The sequence below is a fragment of the Silene latifolia genome, chromosome 4 (assembly GCF_048544455.1).
Source record: "Silene latifolia isolate original U9 population chromosome 4, ASM4854445v1, whole genome shotgun sequence".
NCBI classification, from domain to species: Eukaryota; Viridiplantae; Streptophyta; class Magnoliopsida; order Caryophyllales; family Caryophyllaceae; genus Silene; species Silene latifolia.
In genome coordinates, this window is record NC_133529.1 from 71,684,668 (window position 1) to 71,702,351 (window position 17,684).

At 37.3% G+C, this 17,684-nt stretch overlaps 1 long non-coding RNA gene across 1 annotated transcript; it reads right to left on the bottom strand.

Moving 5' to 3' along the window:
* Positions 1-16,068: 16,068 nt before the first annotated feature.
* LOC141652288 (uncharacterized) lies at positions 16,069-17,239 on the bottom strand. Its single transcript, XR_012547107.1, has 2 exons — positions 16,770-17,239; positions 16,069-16,276 (listed from the first exon to the last, which is right to left on the bottom strand). It is a non-coding gene; the product is annotated as an uncharacterized LOC141652288 (long non-coding RNA).
* Positions 17,240-17,684: the final 445 nt, after the last annotated feature.

Below are 17,684 nucleotides of genomic sequence, written 5' to 3' on the forward strand. Positions count from 1 at the left end.
AAGTTCTAACAACAAGTCACAGTCAAGGTTTTAAGATTTTGTCAAGGGGCTCGACAGTAGTTTCCAAACGATGCAAGTGCTATATGCTTGCAAGTGAGCCATCAAAGGCGGTGTTGCATGCTTGCCAGTATATATACGATCATGACAAGATCCTTGATGCACCTGTATCTGAACGGATCAGTCTAATTCACGAGTACTTTGACGCCTTTTCGGGGACTTTCCTTCGCTTATGATCTTGCTCACCAATTGTATTATAAGTCAGTCGATGTTGTTGACGTTGACTGACTTTTTATGTTATGTCCTGTATTTTCGGAAGTACATTTTGGTTCTTTGTGGGAAAGAATGTATTATGGGTTTTATGTAATTCGAAACCTTCCCTGGCTGTAATTTAGTACGTTATTTTGTTTTTATGAAGGCTTATGTAGGCGGTATGTAATTTTGAAACTGTCTTTGACTCTTTATTCAAAGAGGCTTTTGTTTTGATTCTCTTTCGTGTTTTTGTTTACACATCCATCATGTTCTTTTTGTGTTTTCGCTGCTGTTATTTGTTATACTAATTGTTAGTGTTCTGTTATTTTGGTGTTACGGTACTCTCATTCTGGCGTCATTATTAAAAAAGTCTAGCTGAATACCTATTTATCATTGAAAGTGATCCTTATCTTTATTTTCTGGATAGTAAAGCAGAAAATGAAGTTAAGAATCAAATCCACCGCTTCATCAAAGTCTACTCAACCGTCATCATCAAATTCTCCGGGTCCGTCTCCATCCAAATCCCGTGTCACATCTCCATCAAAGAGCCTTTGCTTCTCGAGAGAAGGAGTACTCGTAGTCAAGAAATATGTACAACCGAACCACCCACGAAAAAAACCAAACGAAAGGCCGAGACGCAACTTGTGAAATTGTTGTCTAGTCCACCCAAGACTAGTAGTAAGTTGGGTGGCAAAGTTAAGCATGAGAAGGGAATTGTGGTAAGTAGCAAGCAACCTCAGCCGGAGTTTTTGCAGGAAATATCCTTTGTATGTACCTTTGTTATTCTACTTTTATTTTGCTGTTATTTTTAGCTATTAATATGTTACTTTTCGTGTTATTTTTTGATGCTCTGCTGTTATTTTGCTATTATTCTGCTGCTTTTGCTTATGTCATCTTAAATGTTTTAATGCATTGTTTATTTTTTTCACCCTTTTGTGTGGACAGTGCCGATCCATTTATTAGCTGCTGTCGGCCTGCTTTTCTTTTCAAAGTTATTGAAGCCCTCACCGAGGAGCAGAAGGAGGCTTTTAGGGAGATGGGATTCGGGGGTTTACTTGAGTTGAAGCTTTCTTCCCTCCCCCATGTCATGTTTCGGGAGTTTGTATATGCTTTTAGGAGTGGGAAGTATTTTGAAATATCTGAAACGGAGAAGTTCGAGTTATTTGAGATGATGTGCACGATGTGTTTGGTTTACCAAATTCTGCAGTGCGAAAGTGGATTTGGTTATTCTTTGGATTTCTGGAGTTCTGCCGACGCTGAAGGAGAAGCTTTGAAGCGTGCTTGGCGGGAGAAGTATGGTATCGGCAATAACAAAAGTGGGATACCACTTAACAAAGTTCAGGAGACCCTGCTAGAGTCTCTGGTTGCGGACGATGAGTTTAAGAAGACTTTTGTTCTGCTTGCCATGTCGTGTTTCCTTGCTCCTGTGTCGGGTTATGTGCTTGATCTTAGACTTCTAAGCGCTGTGGAAGATGTTTCTAGGATCAAGGAACTTAATTGGTGTCGTTTGTCTTCTCGGACTTGGTGACTTCGTACGTGAAGCCCTTATCGGGAGGAGAAATATTCGTTGTAGTGTAGTGTTGTTGGCTATCACCTATTTTCACCGTTATTTCTTTAGCGGTGATCGGGTGAATAATGAGCTACCGCTCATTAAACATTGGGATTTTAAGTCTTTCAATGAGAGGTTGCGGCGTGAGGCAAACTGCGCTGGTGCTCTGGGCACCGGGGAGCGTTCGACGCGTTGCTTTCCCATTGTCTCGCCCAAACATCGTTGGCTCTGGTCAACGTACTCAACGTCGATGTCTTGTTCGGATCTACCGATGATATTCTTACGGATGAGCAAGTACAGTCCGCAGCGGTCGACGTAAGCACTTGTTTGATTGTTTTTAAACGAATCATTCTAAAAGGTTATTCTGTTATTGTCCTCGAGCATTAGTTTTCATCTTTGCTATTATTTTACTATTATTCCACCGTTATTCCTCGGTTTTCCTCTTTGTCATTCCACTTCGTTATTCTAATTTTCATTCCAAGTGTTCTTGCACCTTTGTTATTCTCGTTATTCTACTACTACTCCATCGTTATTTATTTCATTGTTAGTGTCTTGTTATTCCTTTGTTATTTTATTACTTCTTTGTCATTCTACTATTAATCCCTTTGTTATCTATTTTCTTTGTTAGTGTACTATTATTCTCTCTGTTATTCTACTATTATTGTACTTGTTTTAAGTAAAATTTTGGGATTTTAACTTGACAGGATGTTCATCAACTTATACTTCTTAATGAGAGGGACTCTCAGATTTTATGTCGTCGATACTTGGAACGGGCGGAACTTATAAAGTCGAAGATGATGCGAGAAGACCCAGGCTATGGGTCAAGCACTTTTCTTGCTAAGTTGCTGACCAAGTAACCCGACGAGTGCTAAAGAAAGCACAAACAAACAGTCAAGAAACAGTTGGTTGTGAAGGGTCGAGAATTTGGTTGCCACCCCATCTTTCTTCACGGATCAAGTTATCCGTGAGTCGAATGAACGGGTAAAGCATGTATTGGCTATGCAAGCGGCCAATAAATCGCGATCAACTGTTTCTGAAGAACCACTTCCAAAAAGCTAGACATGAAGATGTCATCATTGAACCCCCATCATTTAACCTGTTTTCTCAATTCTATGAGGAGTGTGTCGGGTGTCGGATGTGCGCCGACTATATCCGAAAAGAAGGGTGTAGCGAAAAGAAGGGTGTTGAACATAGTCCCGTCATTCAACAAAGTGCAAAGGTGGGGAGTCCACAATTGTCACCACTCGGTTTAGATTCTATTACGACGGATATCCGTGCCGACATTCGGTTTCGTTATGGAGAGACGGTGATGTCGGTGAGAAAGTAGTTGATGTTGGGGATATTACCATTGACGTGGAGGATGTTAACAATGATGTGGAGGACGTTAACATTCAAGTTGAAGACTATCTTGTTGATAATCCGCCGGAGGAGGTGGCTAATCTTGTTGAGTGTCCACCGGTAGAGGTTCAAGCAATGAAATTCCAAAGGCGATGCTTGTTTGCTCGAGACGGGGTGGGTGACGGATACCCGTGCGACATTCCATTGTGTAATGACACTCAGCATTCCACTCAAATTGGCAGTGAAGCATTCGTGACTGCAGAAGAGGAGGTAGCGGATGTGGTGATGTCTTGTCATGCAGACTTGTTGCTTGGGGTGCGTCGAGATAGATAAATCGATAAAAGGATTAGGAGGTTGTGTCGGAGGTAAATCCGTTGTTGGTGAGGCTGTCCCAGAGGACAATGGCGTTGCTAGGTTGAATGCTCCTACTATGTGTACAAGTTATTTGCTTTGCACTCTGCGCACATGAGGAGCTACGTTGTATGTGTTGTGCCTCGAGAATTTCGGATGCGGCTATGATTGTGGTCTGTGGCTCCCGAGCTAGTTGTCTGTCAAAATCAATGATAACGATGGGACATGTTTTCAACCCAATGCTATCAAAGCGGAAAGAGGTTGGGACTCATCGCTTCTTGAATGATCATAACCTTTCGCAAGGGTAAGAGCTTGTTTTTATTGTAAAAATTTTCGGCTTTCTGTTTAATATTTTATAATCGCTTTTTGTTCTTCAAAAAATATATTCATGTGACTCTTATTTTGCCTTTTTATTCGGTTTTGAAGGGATAATCTTGTCACTTGGGGTGTGGACGATTACTGAATCGTGAGGATATGGAATCGATGGTTCCGGATACAATGATAATGCTTGGTGTTGTGCACTTTGGTGGTCCCTCTTTCTTAATGATACTTGTATAAGAGGAAGCCCAAGTCGACTTTTCTTTGGGATGGGTGAAACGGTTAGTTATTCTATCTTATGTTTTCTTTTACTTTATTTTTCATGTTTGGATCACGTTTCAACTCTTTTCTCCACTTCTTGTTTAGTATCCATTGCGGCAACTTTGTATGCCGTCGAAAGATGATAAGGCTTCGGGGAGCGATTTATGTGCGGAAGTCAAATTGTCATTTCTTGTCTTTGTCAATAACAACAAGAGAGAGTGTGATCTTACTTCTAATATGGTATGTTTTCTGTACTTTGTGTGTTTTCTACTACTATTCTACTGTTAGCCTACTATTACTCTCTTTGTTATTCTGTTGTGTTTTTTTTTAAAAAGAACCACATAATTAGTAACAATTTTTTTTTGGCCAAATATTTTCCCTGCATTTTCATCCCAATTCTTTTGCATGAGCACTTTAGCTGTTTGTGCATCAATTTCATTTCGAAGAGGGTTGAATATCTTGATAATGTATTTCAAGAGGCGATGTTTGCCGATGATCAACGGGCGTGTGTACGTTTGGTGTATTGTCAAACCGCCGTAAGTCATTTATTGTGTTTTAATTTTCTCTTGGTGTTTATCCTAGTTTTGTTTAAGTATTGTTAGTAATTATGTTTTCTTTTTCCTTTTTAAAAAAAAAAGGTGAACTTGATGTCCGATTTCTGGTCCACAAAGGAGTTGCCCGAGGTGGGGAGGTTAAAGATTATAAAATTGTCAACGTCCCTTTTACCTGGCAAACGGTGAGATTGAAAATTTGGACTGCGGTGTATATACGATGTTTGCATGCTTTGTTTTACCGTGGAACTGTTTTTGATTGTGACTTGGGTAATTCTGATTCAAGAGCCCTCTACCGCGCTGAGATCGTTGCCTTGTTGGCGCTGGGTCGATATGAACGAGTCCAGGGAAGATGTGTTGAAGAGTTTGGAGGAGTTGAACAAGACAAGAAAGGAAACCCTGAGCGTGCTTGAAGAGAGACGGCGTATTGAGGATGCGAAAAAGAGGGCTTCTCAAAGCGGTAAGAAACGTCGTGGTTCCGGCAGGTGAAAATGTTGGTAAGAAGGTTAAGACGTCGCAGCCTGTTGACGAGCCCGTCGCTTCTCCTTTTGTCATTGACGGCCCTAAATTCTCTAGAAAGACCCCTACTGCCAGCCGTCAAGTGGGAAGCAGGGGTGTGGATAGCCCCGTGAGTCCACAGTCGGCTTTGGGTAGTCGTAAAAGGGGTAGGGCAGACGACGGGCTGGGTTGCTCTATGGATTGCGGGCAGGACGACAGTAGGGTTTGTTGTTGCGGTGTCGGATTTGTTTCGGAAGAACAAAAACAGTTCTCTAAGATGCTGAAGGTGCGGAAGCAAGTGGTGGACTTTGTTCTTCGTGAAGACGCTCGATTGATGACGAGTATGTGTCAATTTTCATTTCTTTGATTGTGGTGTTTCTGTTCGTTAGTCTTTTGTTTCCCACCTTTGTTAGTCCGCTGTTGTCTGTTATTATCTTTGTTATTTTTGTCAACCTAGCGAGCCGTCTAATTTCACTGTTAGGCCCCTTTGTTATTCTGCTGTTATTGACCTGTTATACCACTATTATTCCGCTGTTAGTCCACTGTAATCCCACTGTCAATCCCGTTTTGTTATTCTTTGTTATACCGCTATTATTTTATTTGTTATTGTTTTGTTATTGAATGTTATTCTCATTGTTATACCACCGTAATCCCCTTTGTTCTCATCATATGTTATTTTTGTGAATGCGGGGAGCATTAGTGTTGTACAATGACGACGTCGGCGTGTTTTGGACAAGGGGATATTGTTTCCCTTGTAGATGCAGCTAGTATGATGTCAACAAGAGTAGTTGATGTTTGGTCGGTTCTTTTGAATTCGTTGGAGTTTGAGGAACGCTCAGCACCAAGCTCAAGTATTGATATAAAGTTAACACTTGTGCACTATTTTTGGTTGTTATGCTTTCTCTTTTTGTAGGATCCTCTTTATTCACTCTTAGAGAACTTTGATTCCTCAAGTCCTCTTGACGGTCAGGGTAATAAGTTTGTTGGCATTCGGAATGTGTTTACGATTCTGCAATGGAAGATGTCGTCGAACTCCGACCTTGTGTTTGTGCCGATTCTGTACAATGATCACTACTCTTGTTTCTGCATCAACTTTTTGAATGAATCGATTGATATTTTGGACAACATGACTCACGATTCCAAGCAAATAGCCGATTACAGAAGATTGGCCGAGATTGTGGCAAACTATATGCGTGTTTTTATGGAGGGTCATAATGTTCTGAAGGGTGAAGATTGCCGCAATTTCGAAATTGTTGATGTGCCTTTTAAATGGAAAAAGAAGGAACTGCTGAATTCGGAGTCGGGGTGTTTCTTGCTGTACACGATGGCGGAATATGGTGGAAGCGTGTTTGAGTGCAATCTTCACAGCAAGATTGCTCGTCGAAGCTACTCTTGTGTTGAAATGTCGGCTTCCCGATCTTGGCGGATATTAATCTTCATAGGCGAGTAGTTCTTGACAAAGTGAAGGCTTGTGAGACTGGAAGGCCGAAGATGTTGGGTTTGGCGGCAGCAAGGAACAAGTTGCCGAAGTGCCCCAGAAGTGCAACCCCAATCATCTCTTTGGTAGTGAAGAGTCGGGCATCGTCATGAATGCGGTACCTTTGGATGTTGTGTATCCAGGGAAGTCGACTAAGTTGGTGTAAACTGTGTTGTTAGACTATTAGTGTCTTTGTTATTTCACCGTTATTATGTATAATTACTAGTTTATTGTGCTGTTATTCCCGTATTACTCTAGTGTTATTCCAGTGTGTACTCTAATTTTAATTGAGTTTTGATATTCCTTGTACTTTTTTCAAACACCATCCATTTTTACTCTAATCCCACTGTTATTTAACATGTTATTCGGGATAATGAGCAGTTTGTTGTCTTTGTTATTGCACAATTAGTCTACGATTTTTAGTCTAATTAAGCTTTCTTATTACCTTTGTTTTCTAGAAACACTATCCATTTCTATTCAAGTGTAAATTTAGTCAAGTGTAAAAGCAGTGGTTTAGACTGCGTTTTTTCCAGTGTTATTCTACCATTATTACACATTGTTAAAGTATTACTCCGCATATTAAGCGGCTACTCTGCTTTGTTATTGTACTATTAGTCAACACTTATTCTTTTGTTATTCCACTAGTTTAATTAAGTTTTACAAATTCTATCCAATTTCTACGAAGAATATGCATTTTCTATTCAATCGCCAATGGTTTGTTTTTTCTCATTGTGATTCTATTGTTATTGCAGACCGTTATTCTTTGTTATTACACTATTATTCCGCATAACTAGTTTATTCTGCTGTTATTACACTGTTAGTCCAGCATTATTTTGTCAAAACTATTCATTTTTATTCAAGTGTAAATTTAGTCAAGTGTAAAAGCAAAGTGGTTTAGACCGCTTTTGTTACCTTTGTTATTCTACCATTATTCTCTTTGTTATTAGTATTACTCCGCATAATTAGCGTTATTATTATCTTGTTATTGCACTATTATTCTGGCAAAGACTTCATTATTCCAACATTACTTAGAAATAGTTTTAAATAGCACTTAAAGATAGTACTTACATAATAAACATTAACATTCTAAAATATTAAAGCCATTATTTCTAAAGCAATATAATATTTTAAACATATTTAAAAGCAAAGCAGACCCTGGACCATCATCGTTAGATTTTTATATCTTTATTCTATTCTCTCGACGCTCTTGCTTCGGTCCTTGGACAGGTGCTCTCAACTTCCACCGACTCATCCTCAAAAGGGTTTTTGTACGCTTCCATTAGTTCCATGGCTTTAAGGCGGTGTCCAATGGCCGAGAGATTGAAATATCGGCTTGGTGTAATACTTCTTTGAGCATTCACACCAGCAATGAATTGATTGTCCATGTCGGCTTCCGTGTAGTTCCTATTTTTCTTTTCCTTTAACTGTCTACGCATACGTTCATTTTGAAGTTCAAGAACCTTCAATTGTGCCTTTACACTGCCGACCTCTCTTATTAAGGCCTCTTCACGGGTTTCTGCTGCCTCTAAATTTGTCCTTGTGTCAATCAACTCTATCGTGAGGGACTCTATCGTCCGTTTGGCTTCATCGATTTCCTGCCTTGTCGGGGACCTTCGGCTATCGTCGATTACGTCACTCATCCTGCAAACATTGGAAGTATGAAACTTTTTGCATTATAAAAAGATGTTTAAAATTTTTGAACCAAATTAAAAGCAAACCAAAGCATAAGAAAGAGAATTACCTTTTTGCGGCGATAGAGAAGAGTGTTGTGAGATATGAAAAATAAACATGAAAGAAAAATAAAGAATAGAAAGATAAGAAATTACCTTTTTGCAGAGGAGATAAAGTTTTTTTTTTTTGGAATGGACTTTTTCAGTGTGTGTGTTTGTTTTTACCTCGAAGTAGCGTAATTTATAGGGGCTTGGGGAATAGAATCGGTTTTACGTAATAAAGTATAGGAAGATAAGTAATTAACTGTCTACCAACAAAAAAAAAGATAAGAAATTACCTTTTTGCAGAGGAGATGCAGAGTTTTTTCTTGAATACAAACAGTTTTTGACTTATTATTCGGTGTGTGTGTGTTTTTTTCTCAAAAAACCACGCAATAGCGATATTTATAGGGGTTGGGGAATACAAACAGTTTTCCTGTAATTACATTAGATTAGGTTAGGTAACTGTTTTTAATAAAAGCGAAAAGTGGAACTGCTTTTTATAAATATTACTAAGTTTTGTTATTATTCAATTTGTTATTGTAGTGTGTAATTTGCAGTTTTATTTTTGTGGTTGGTTTGTGAAAAAAACAGTCAGATAATATTAACAAAAAAAATTAAAGTAACTAGTATTAATTCTCATATAATGTAGGTCTCACTTTATTATCTAGAAGATACATTTTAGGTTAAAATGTAATTCGAACAATGACAAATAGTAAAAGTGTTTGACATTTTTAGGCGAGGTCCTCATCGTAGCGCATTGTCTTTTGTGTCTCTTTTGTCTTTGTTAGTTCATGCATCTGATTCATATTCCTGCAATTTTTGCTTAGTATTTAGAAGCTACATTAATAGCGAGAATAGCGAGTAGAATAAAATTGATAGCGGTAGAATAACAACACATTAATAGCGAGAATAGCGATAATCTAAATTTAGCGACTACTCTTTGTTATTGCAGACACTATCCATTTCCACCAAGAATATCCATTTTGTATCCAAAAATAACAACACATTAATAGCACAATAGCAGTAGAATAACACAACAGCAGCAGAATAGCAGAGTAACACAGGAATAATAGGGGAATAACAGTAGAATAAAAGGATAACATATTCCTGCAATTTTTGGTAGTTCATGCATCTGATTTATATTGCTGCAATTTTTGCTTAGTATTTTAGAAGCTACATTAATAGCAGAATAGCAGTGGAATAACATTAACAACAGTAGAATAACAACACATTAATAGCAGAATAGCAGTAGAATAACACAACAGCAGCAGAATAGCAGAGTAACACAAGAATAATAGGGGAATAACAGTAGAATAAGAGGATAACATTAGAATAATAGGAGAGTATTAGTCCAGATTCATACCTCTTCGATTTCGATTCTTCTTCATCTTCGTCATCGAAGGGGGACTTTCAGCAAATGGAAGAGTACAAGTTCTACTGTTGTGGTTCACCCACTTCTTGCAGTTACCGCATCTTCGCTTCCTCTTTTGTTGCTTGGTTTTGGCCTTTTCTTTGGAGGACCTTAATCTTTTGCCACTGCCCTTATTCTTGGCCTTGTTTGGCGGTCGAAGGTCAATGTCATTTGAAGCTGTGATGCCTAGAAGAGCCTCGATTTCCTGGTTTTTAGTCTTGATTCGATTGGTCTGTGATGTTCACCCGAACCGTGTCGGGATTTTCTGCAGTTGCTTCATGTGTTTAAAGTAGCATAACTTGTCCATCACCCCAAACAGGTTGCATAAATCTCGGACCAAACCTTTGACATCTCGGCTTTCTTGATGTCACCTCATCAATCTCTTCTATCACCTTTCCATTTTCATCTCGGACAAGCGCTGTATGATTTCTTTGTCCATCGAGCAAGGACATAAGGGTCGGGGTATCCCTGTGGACCGCCTACCATTCCACACCCAAAGTATATGGCGACAAACAATGCCATGCCTCTCAAACAACTTACATGCACATTTGCTCTCGTTAGTTTTGGTGTTAAATTCAACTCGGAAGCTCCTGTGCTTGAGTCCATCACGAACGTCATGATACTCCACCGCCCCTACTGTTGTCAAACCCCCACCCCCATCTTTGCATATGGCATGTTTGACTTCATTCGAAAGTCCCCAAAGATAGGATGGGTGTAGACAAGTGAGGCATGCATCTCCACCTTAATAGCGAGAATAGCGGTGGAATTACATTAATAGCAGTAGAATAACAACACATTAATAGCGAGAATAGCGAGAGACTAAATTTAGCAGCTAGTTTTTGTTATTGCAGACACTATCCATTTCCACAAAGAATATCCGTTTTTTATTCAAAAATAACAACACATTAATAGAAGAATAGCAAAGTAGAATAAACAACAAATGCAGTAGAATAATAACACATTAATAGCGAGAATAGCAAGTAGAATAACAACACATTAAAAGCGAGAATAAAAGTAGAATAACAACACATTAATAGCGGAATAGCAAAGTAGACTAAATTTAGCAGTTACTTTGCTGTTATTGCAGACGCTATCCATTTCCACAAAGAATATTCGTTTTTTATTCAAAAATAACAACACATTAATAGAAGAATAGCAGTGGAATAACATTAATAGCAGAATAACACAACAAAGAGAAGAATAGCAAAGTAGAATAACACAATGCCGAGAATAGCGAGTAACACGGGAATAATAGGGGAATAACGGTAGAATAGCGGTGGAATAACATTAATAGCAGAATAGCAGTGGAATACCTTCATCGGCCCTACTTTCTCGAGCATACTATGCTCATTGGCATTATCCATCCTCCTTTGTGTATGCCTTTGCTGCTCTATTGCGGAATTGTACCTCATCCAAAACTCGACGAGGGTTCCAAAATGGCTTTCAAACCGCTTGAAATAGTTGTTTGAACTTTCGGATCTCTGGGTTGTTCGCAACAAACAACCTAGAGGCAGATCCCGAAAGTATGCTGGTATCCACTTTTGTCTGATTGCAAAGACATACTTCAACCACCGGTTGCTTTCCATACCATGGGCTTCAATAATGATCTTCCGATTCTGTTCAAATTCGTGTGGCTCGAGGTCGACATCCCACACAACGGCATTTATGTCGGTCATAAATTCCGTATCATTGCAGATTGCCCTTCCCACTTTCTCGGGCATTTTTCGCATGATATGCCACATGCAATACTTGTGGACAGAATGGTTGAAGACATTTGGGCAGGCTTTTTTAATTCCGGGGGCATCGGTCCGTAATTACACATTGAGGTTGATCTTTGCCCCATTGCTTCAAGGAATTTTTAAAAATCCACTCAAATGAATGCGACTCTCAAAGTCAAGTAACCCACCGCAAAAGTCACCGTCTTCTTGTTGTGGTCTACTCCGGTGAAGGGAGTAAACACTATGAAATATTTGTTTGTCCCATAAGTAGGGTCAAACGAGATCGTGTCTCCATATAACTTGTAGTTGTTTATCCCTTCCTTATCAGCCCAAATAACCTTCGTCAAGCATTTGTTCTCATCCTGATCATAAGCAAAGTAGAACCCCTTTGTTTCAGCCAGCATTTTGAAATGCCCAATGAACATTTTAGCATCGTTATCCCCAATGTAACACTTGATATTTCGCTTGAAGTTTTTGAAGTCTAGCAAAGAGGCACCGATATTCTGATAACCATTTGAGTATTCCTTGAGAATTCTGAAGCTCAATGTTGGACCTATGTTGAGCTTAGTATGATCAATAATGGTCCTCTTAATGTAGTCATGGACGTCCCTTGAGAGCTTCGGAACTCCTGTTTTTGACAGAGTAAAGAGAGTGATTGTGAACGTCTACAAAGACATCCACAATATACCCGCCCGGTCTGTCATCCTGTTTTTTTCACGGGTTCTCAACCTCATGTTCGCCTTGCAGCCACACCTTGTCAGAGCATGCTTCTTTGGCTGTCTAATTCGCCGGTCTTTGTTCTCTACTGTACTCAAATTACCGGCTTCATGATTTGTTGCTTCAAGTCGCATTTTTCTTTTCATATCCCTATACCCCTGTCTGTTACAGACCAGTGATTTGACGGTGACGCCCCCCTTATATTGCGCATTTGTGTACCTTCTCACATCAAATCCGCAAGCCAGTGCATAGATGCTGTAGAACTGTACTGCATCCTCCAAGGTAAGAAAGAACATGCCACGTTTAGGCGTAAAATCACTCTCAGTCCTCACCCACCGCTCGGTCCCCGGTGTACTCTTTGTAATGAAGAGTTGAGACAAACTCATCGTTTTCTTCGTCAACGAACAGGTTGTCAATGGTGTATATCTTTGTTATTAGAAGAATCCCCATTAGGTAAGACCGCATTGTCTTCAACAATAGACACGTAGAAAGATCTGCGACAAGTAAATTAATATAATGAGTACAGTCATTGGACAACAAAATCACAATAACATCACAATAACAAAGAGCACGGGGGAGAGATCAACATTGCGGTAATGTGACAATATGATATGATAACAAAGGTGTGAAACAGACGACAATCAATAACATCACAATAACACTAAATGTGTTTATCTCATGCTACTCTCTTATCGGTAGTATATTTTCACGCTACTGCACAATAATATCACAACAATAGTAGCATAATATCAGAATAAGAGTACAATAATATCAACATGTTTCTCTACTTTTTTACAATAATAGTACAGTAATATCAGAATAACAGTACTCTGGCTCTACTTTATTACATACAGATAATACTGTATTTATTATGTAACTCTTTTGCAAGGCATATATTTTCATGTTACTGCACAATAATAGCACAATAATGTTACAATAATACCACAATAACAGTACAATAATATAATCATGTTACTGTACGGTTACAATAATAGTACATTAATATCAGAATAACAGTTCTCTTTTTCTACTGTAATGCAAGCCAGACAGTACAATAGTATCAGAATAACAGCTGAGAAACACATAGAAATCAATAATTGATTTATAAACACTCAGGCTAATAATAGTACATTAATATTAGAATAACAGTTCTCTTTTTGTACTCTAATACAAGCCAGATAGTACAATAATATCAGAATAACAGCTGAGAAACACATAGAAATCAATAATTGATTTATACACACTGAGGCTAATAATAGTACATTAATATCAGAATAACAGTTTTCTTTTTCTACTCTAATACAAGCCAGACAGTACAATAATATCAGAATAACAGCTGAGAAACATGTAGAAATCAATAATTTATTTATAAACAACGGCGGATGAAGAGATAAGAATGAATAGCAGTATTACCTGTTTCCATATTCACTGTCGAGTTGATTTCTTCGCTAACATTGTTATTGATCTCATTTGTCCATCTTTTATACGAAAAAAAAAGTAAAATCAAGTATTGAATTCAATTAAAATCAACGAATTTACACTAAAAATCAACGATTTTTACATTAATTAGGTTTTTTACATTAATTTCGAAAATACGATTGAATATACTAAAAATCAACGAATTTACATTACCTGTAATTCGATTGCAGCTACAAATCAACGATTTTGTGTAATTTTATTAGGTTTTTTATGAATTTCCTATAGTCGGCGTTCTGATTTGTGAGTTTTCTCTGTTTTGATTTGTAGAGAGATGTAGAGAGAGAGAGAATATCGTTAGAATGAGGTTGATGTTTTCATGTTTCAGCGCTTTTGTATTTTTCGATTTTTCCTTTTTTTTTTTTCTAATTTATCTTTTAATCTCAGCCCTTGATTTCTTTTAATCTCAGCCCTTGATTTCCCCAACTCACAACTCACCATAAGACCCCAACTCACGAGATCCCGCCTCTATATATATATATATATATATATATATATATATATATATATATATATATATAGAGAGAGAGAGAGAGAGAGAGAGAGAGAGAGAGATTGGATTTGGTGATTTTGGTTCTTATGGTGAGTTGTGAGTTGGGGGAATCTCAACCACTAGATTATATTAGAGATGAGTGGCCATGATCAAATCTTACATGTCATATAAAACCATTGTCATTTACTTATTTTCTCTTTTTTCTAATGTTACTTATTTTTTTACTTTAATTTTTTTTTCTTTTTTTTTTTTATCTCGTGTTATTATGCTTTTTTTTTACCACTTTGATTTTTGTCTTCTCTTATGTTTTTCTTTAATTTACTCATTATGTTACCTTTTTTTCTTTTTCTTTTTGTACCGGATTTTTTTTTACTTGAATTTTTTTTACCTCGTGTTATTATGCTATTATTGTGCTTTTTTTTACCTGGATTTTTTGTACGACTTTGATTTTTTTCTCTCTTTTTTTTTTTACCACATGTTATTGTGTTGTTATTGTTATTCCGCTGTTATTGTGATGTTATTCTGCTGTTATTTTGATTTTTTTTTACGACTTTGATTTTTTTTCTCTTTTTTTTTTTACCATATGTTATTGTGCTGTTATTGTTATTCCACTGTTATTGTGATGTTATTCTGCTGTTACTTTGATTTTTTTTACGACTTTGATTTTTTTTCTTTTTTTTTTTTTTTTTTACCATATGTTATTGTTCATTATTGTTATTCATTGTTATTGTGATGTTATCGTTGTTCTTGTGAATTTTTTACGACTTTGATTTTTTTTTTCTTTTTTTTTCTACCACATGTTATTGTGCTGTTATTCTACTATTATTCTGCTGTTATTGTGATGTTATTCCGGTGTCACTTTGATATTTTTACTACTTTAATTTTTTTTAGGACAATGCTAGGGCGCCACCGGGTGTTACCGAATTTCGGTAACACCCTAATAAAAAATAATAAAAAATCTAATTAATATAAACACAATTTTTGTTTTTGCGCCAATATAGAAGGGTAAAACTGGAATTCTAAATTTTTCATCTTCTCATCCCCACCAAAATGTTACATAATCACCTGAGTGAAATGTTCCTCACGGATGAACTTCTCCAAATTTCAACTTTCATTTACATGTAAATCCAGTTAAGGACCAGAAAACGTGGTGCCCAAAAGTTTGTGATTTTCATTTGCAGAAAACTTCAATGTCAACCGATTTCATAGCACACCTACATGAGATCATAGTCATCATACCAAACTTTCTTCTTTCTTTTCTCCAAAAGTATCGAATAGATGTCATAGACTCATAGTTATTAGACTCCATAGCAATTGGCAAGTTATTAGATTCCATAGTTGTTCAGCAACCAGTAATATCGAAGCGATACGATAGAGAAGCAAAATTGACGAATTAATTTTTTAATGTAACATTAAATACCCATAATACCCTTTTTAATTTACCAATTTGAAATCTGAAAGTTTGAGGAGGGAAATAAAAATGGTAACAAAATTACATTTATACCCTCGGTGTTACTGAAACTCGGTAACACCCAGTGTCGCCATCTCATTTTTCTTTTTTTTACTACTTTGATTTTTTTACACTGTTTTTTCCCGTATGTTATTGTGGTGTTATTGTGATGTTATTTCGGTGTCTTTAATTTTTTTTACGACCTTGATTTTTTTTCCTTTTTTTTAGCATGTGTTATTGTGCTGTTATTTTACTGTTTTTCTGCTGTTATTGTGATGTTATTCCGGTGTCACTTTGATTTTTTTTACTACTTTTATTTTTTTTACTCTTTTTTTTTATCATATTTTACGATTATAAGACGATGATTAAGCTATTTGTCACGCTGTCAACGCGTTACTACAAATTAGCCTACTTCGTTGTATATGGCTATGTTGTATTTTCGACACTGATTTAACGGTTGCAAATTCCTATTAACTTAGATATGACTCTATCTATTAACTCATTCATTCACAATCATTCATTTCACATAACCTCCCAACAACACACGCGACTTGCTACTACCCCAATACCGACTTTCACTCTCAACGCCGGCGACCTGCTACCCCAACGGCGACGACGCTTCGATCTGCACTGTACTCCCAACGTTGACAACCTGCTACCAACAAGAATCAAAGCCTTCATTTCCAGTCCTAAAGTTAAGCTGCTACCTATACTTCAGAAATTGAAACCTCAGTCAATTACTCACATATCAATTTACTATAAGCGCACAGAAGACAGTCGACAAGAAATGCATTAGAAAATACTCCTTCGGTTCGCTCCAATTCTCTACATTTAACTAAATTCCCCCTCATATATTTACTGAAAAAATGCTAATCTAAATGATCATCCATCAACATACCAGAAAAAAAAAATGATCATTGATAAAGCTGAAACATCAAAAATTTACTGAAATCCCATTAGATCACAAAATAAACAACCAAGTAAATAAATTCATGAAAAGAAACAAACTTTAAATAAATTCTAGGAAACCCATTAATCAAATCAAGAAATGCTAAATTACCCAGATCATGAAAACAATCAAAACTAACAAATGAATCAAAGAAATTAAAAGTAAACCTGAAGAGTGGGCCGCAAACAATTTACAGAGGAACGAAAATTCGCGAAAAACAAATATATTGAAAAGGAGGAACGGATACATACATCTGGTGAGTTAGAGATGAGTTCACAAAGGAAAATCTCCTTGTTAGAGTAAAAAGTATTGAAAATGAGACTCAACAACTGGTTAATCTCAAGTTGAAATGCAAATGTCTCAGTTTCCGCCATTTTTACTTCCGCCATTGTTGATGATCAAGAAAAATACTAAGAACTTGAACTTTATTAGAGTGAGAATTTTGAGAATTTGATTTTGCGTTGAGATTTTATTGACTTTTTAAATCGGAGAAATGGATAAACGATGTGGTAGTGGTCGGTGATGGCTGTTGGTGATGTCGACGGTGATGGTGGCTGTCGGTGATGTCGACGGTGGTGGTAGCTGTCGGTGATGTCAACGGTGGTTGTTGCTGCCGGCGATGGCTGATTGTGAATTTTTTTTCACACAAATCTGTGTTATTTTGTGTTTCAATGTAGAGAGATGAAGACGGAATTACTTTGGTTTATTTTTTGTTTCAAGGTTGCAGACTTTCTGTTTTGTTTTAATATATTCAATCTTAGCCGTGTATCTCTTTCTAATCAATGGTCTAGATTTTAAAACTCACAACTCACCAAAAGAACCAAACTCACGAGATCCCGCCTCTCTATATATATATATATATATATATAGACTTAGGATCCGGTGAGAACGACCACTCAGTGAGAACGGTGAGAACGAACTAAACTCACAAACTTAAGTAAACATCACATGTTAACTGCCATTCAACCTAACCATTTGTCTCCCTCATTTTTGTCCTTTGTAACCTCCCTCCCCCTCATTCTGATCTACTACCAAAAGCAAGCGTCCACCATGACCAGCCACCACCACCACGAGCAGATGACGCCGACGAACACAACCGCTACCAGACACCGACCAACACTGCTTATCCCAAATTTTTGCCTTTACAGCCGCCGCATACATAAAAA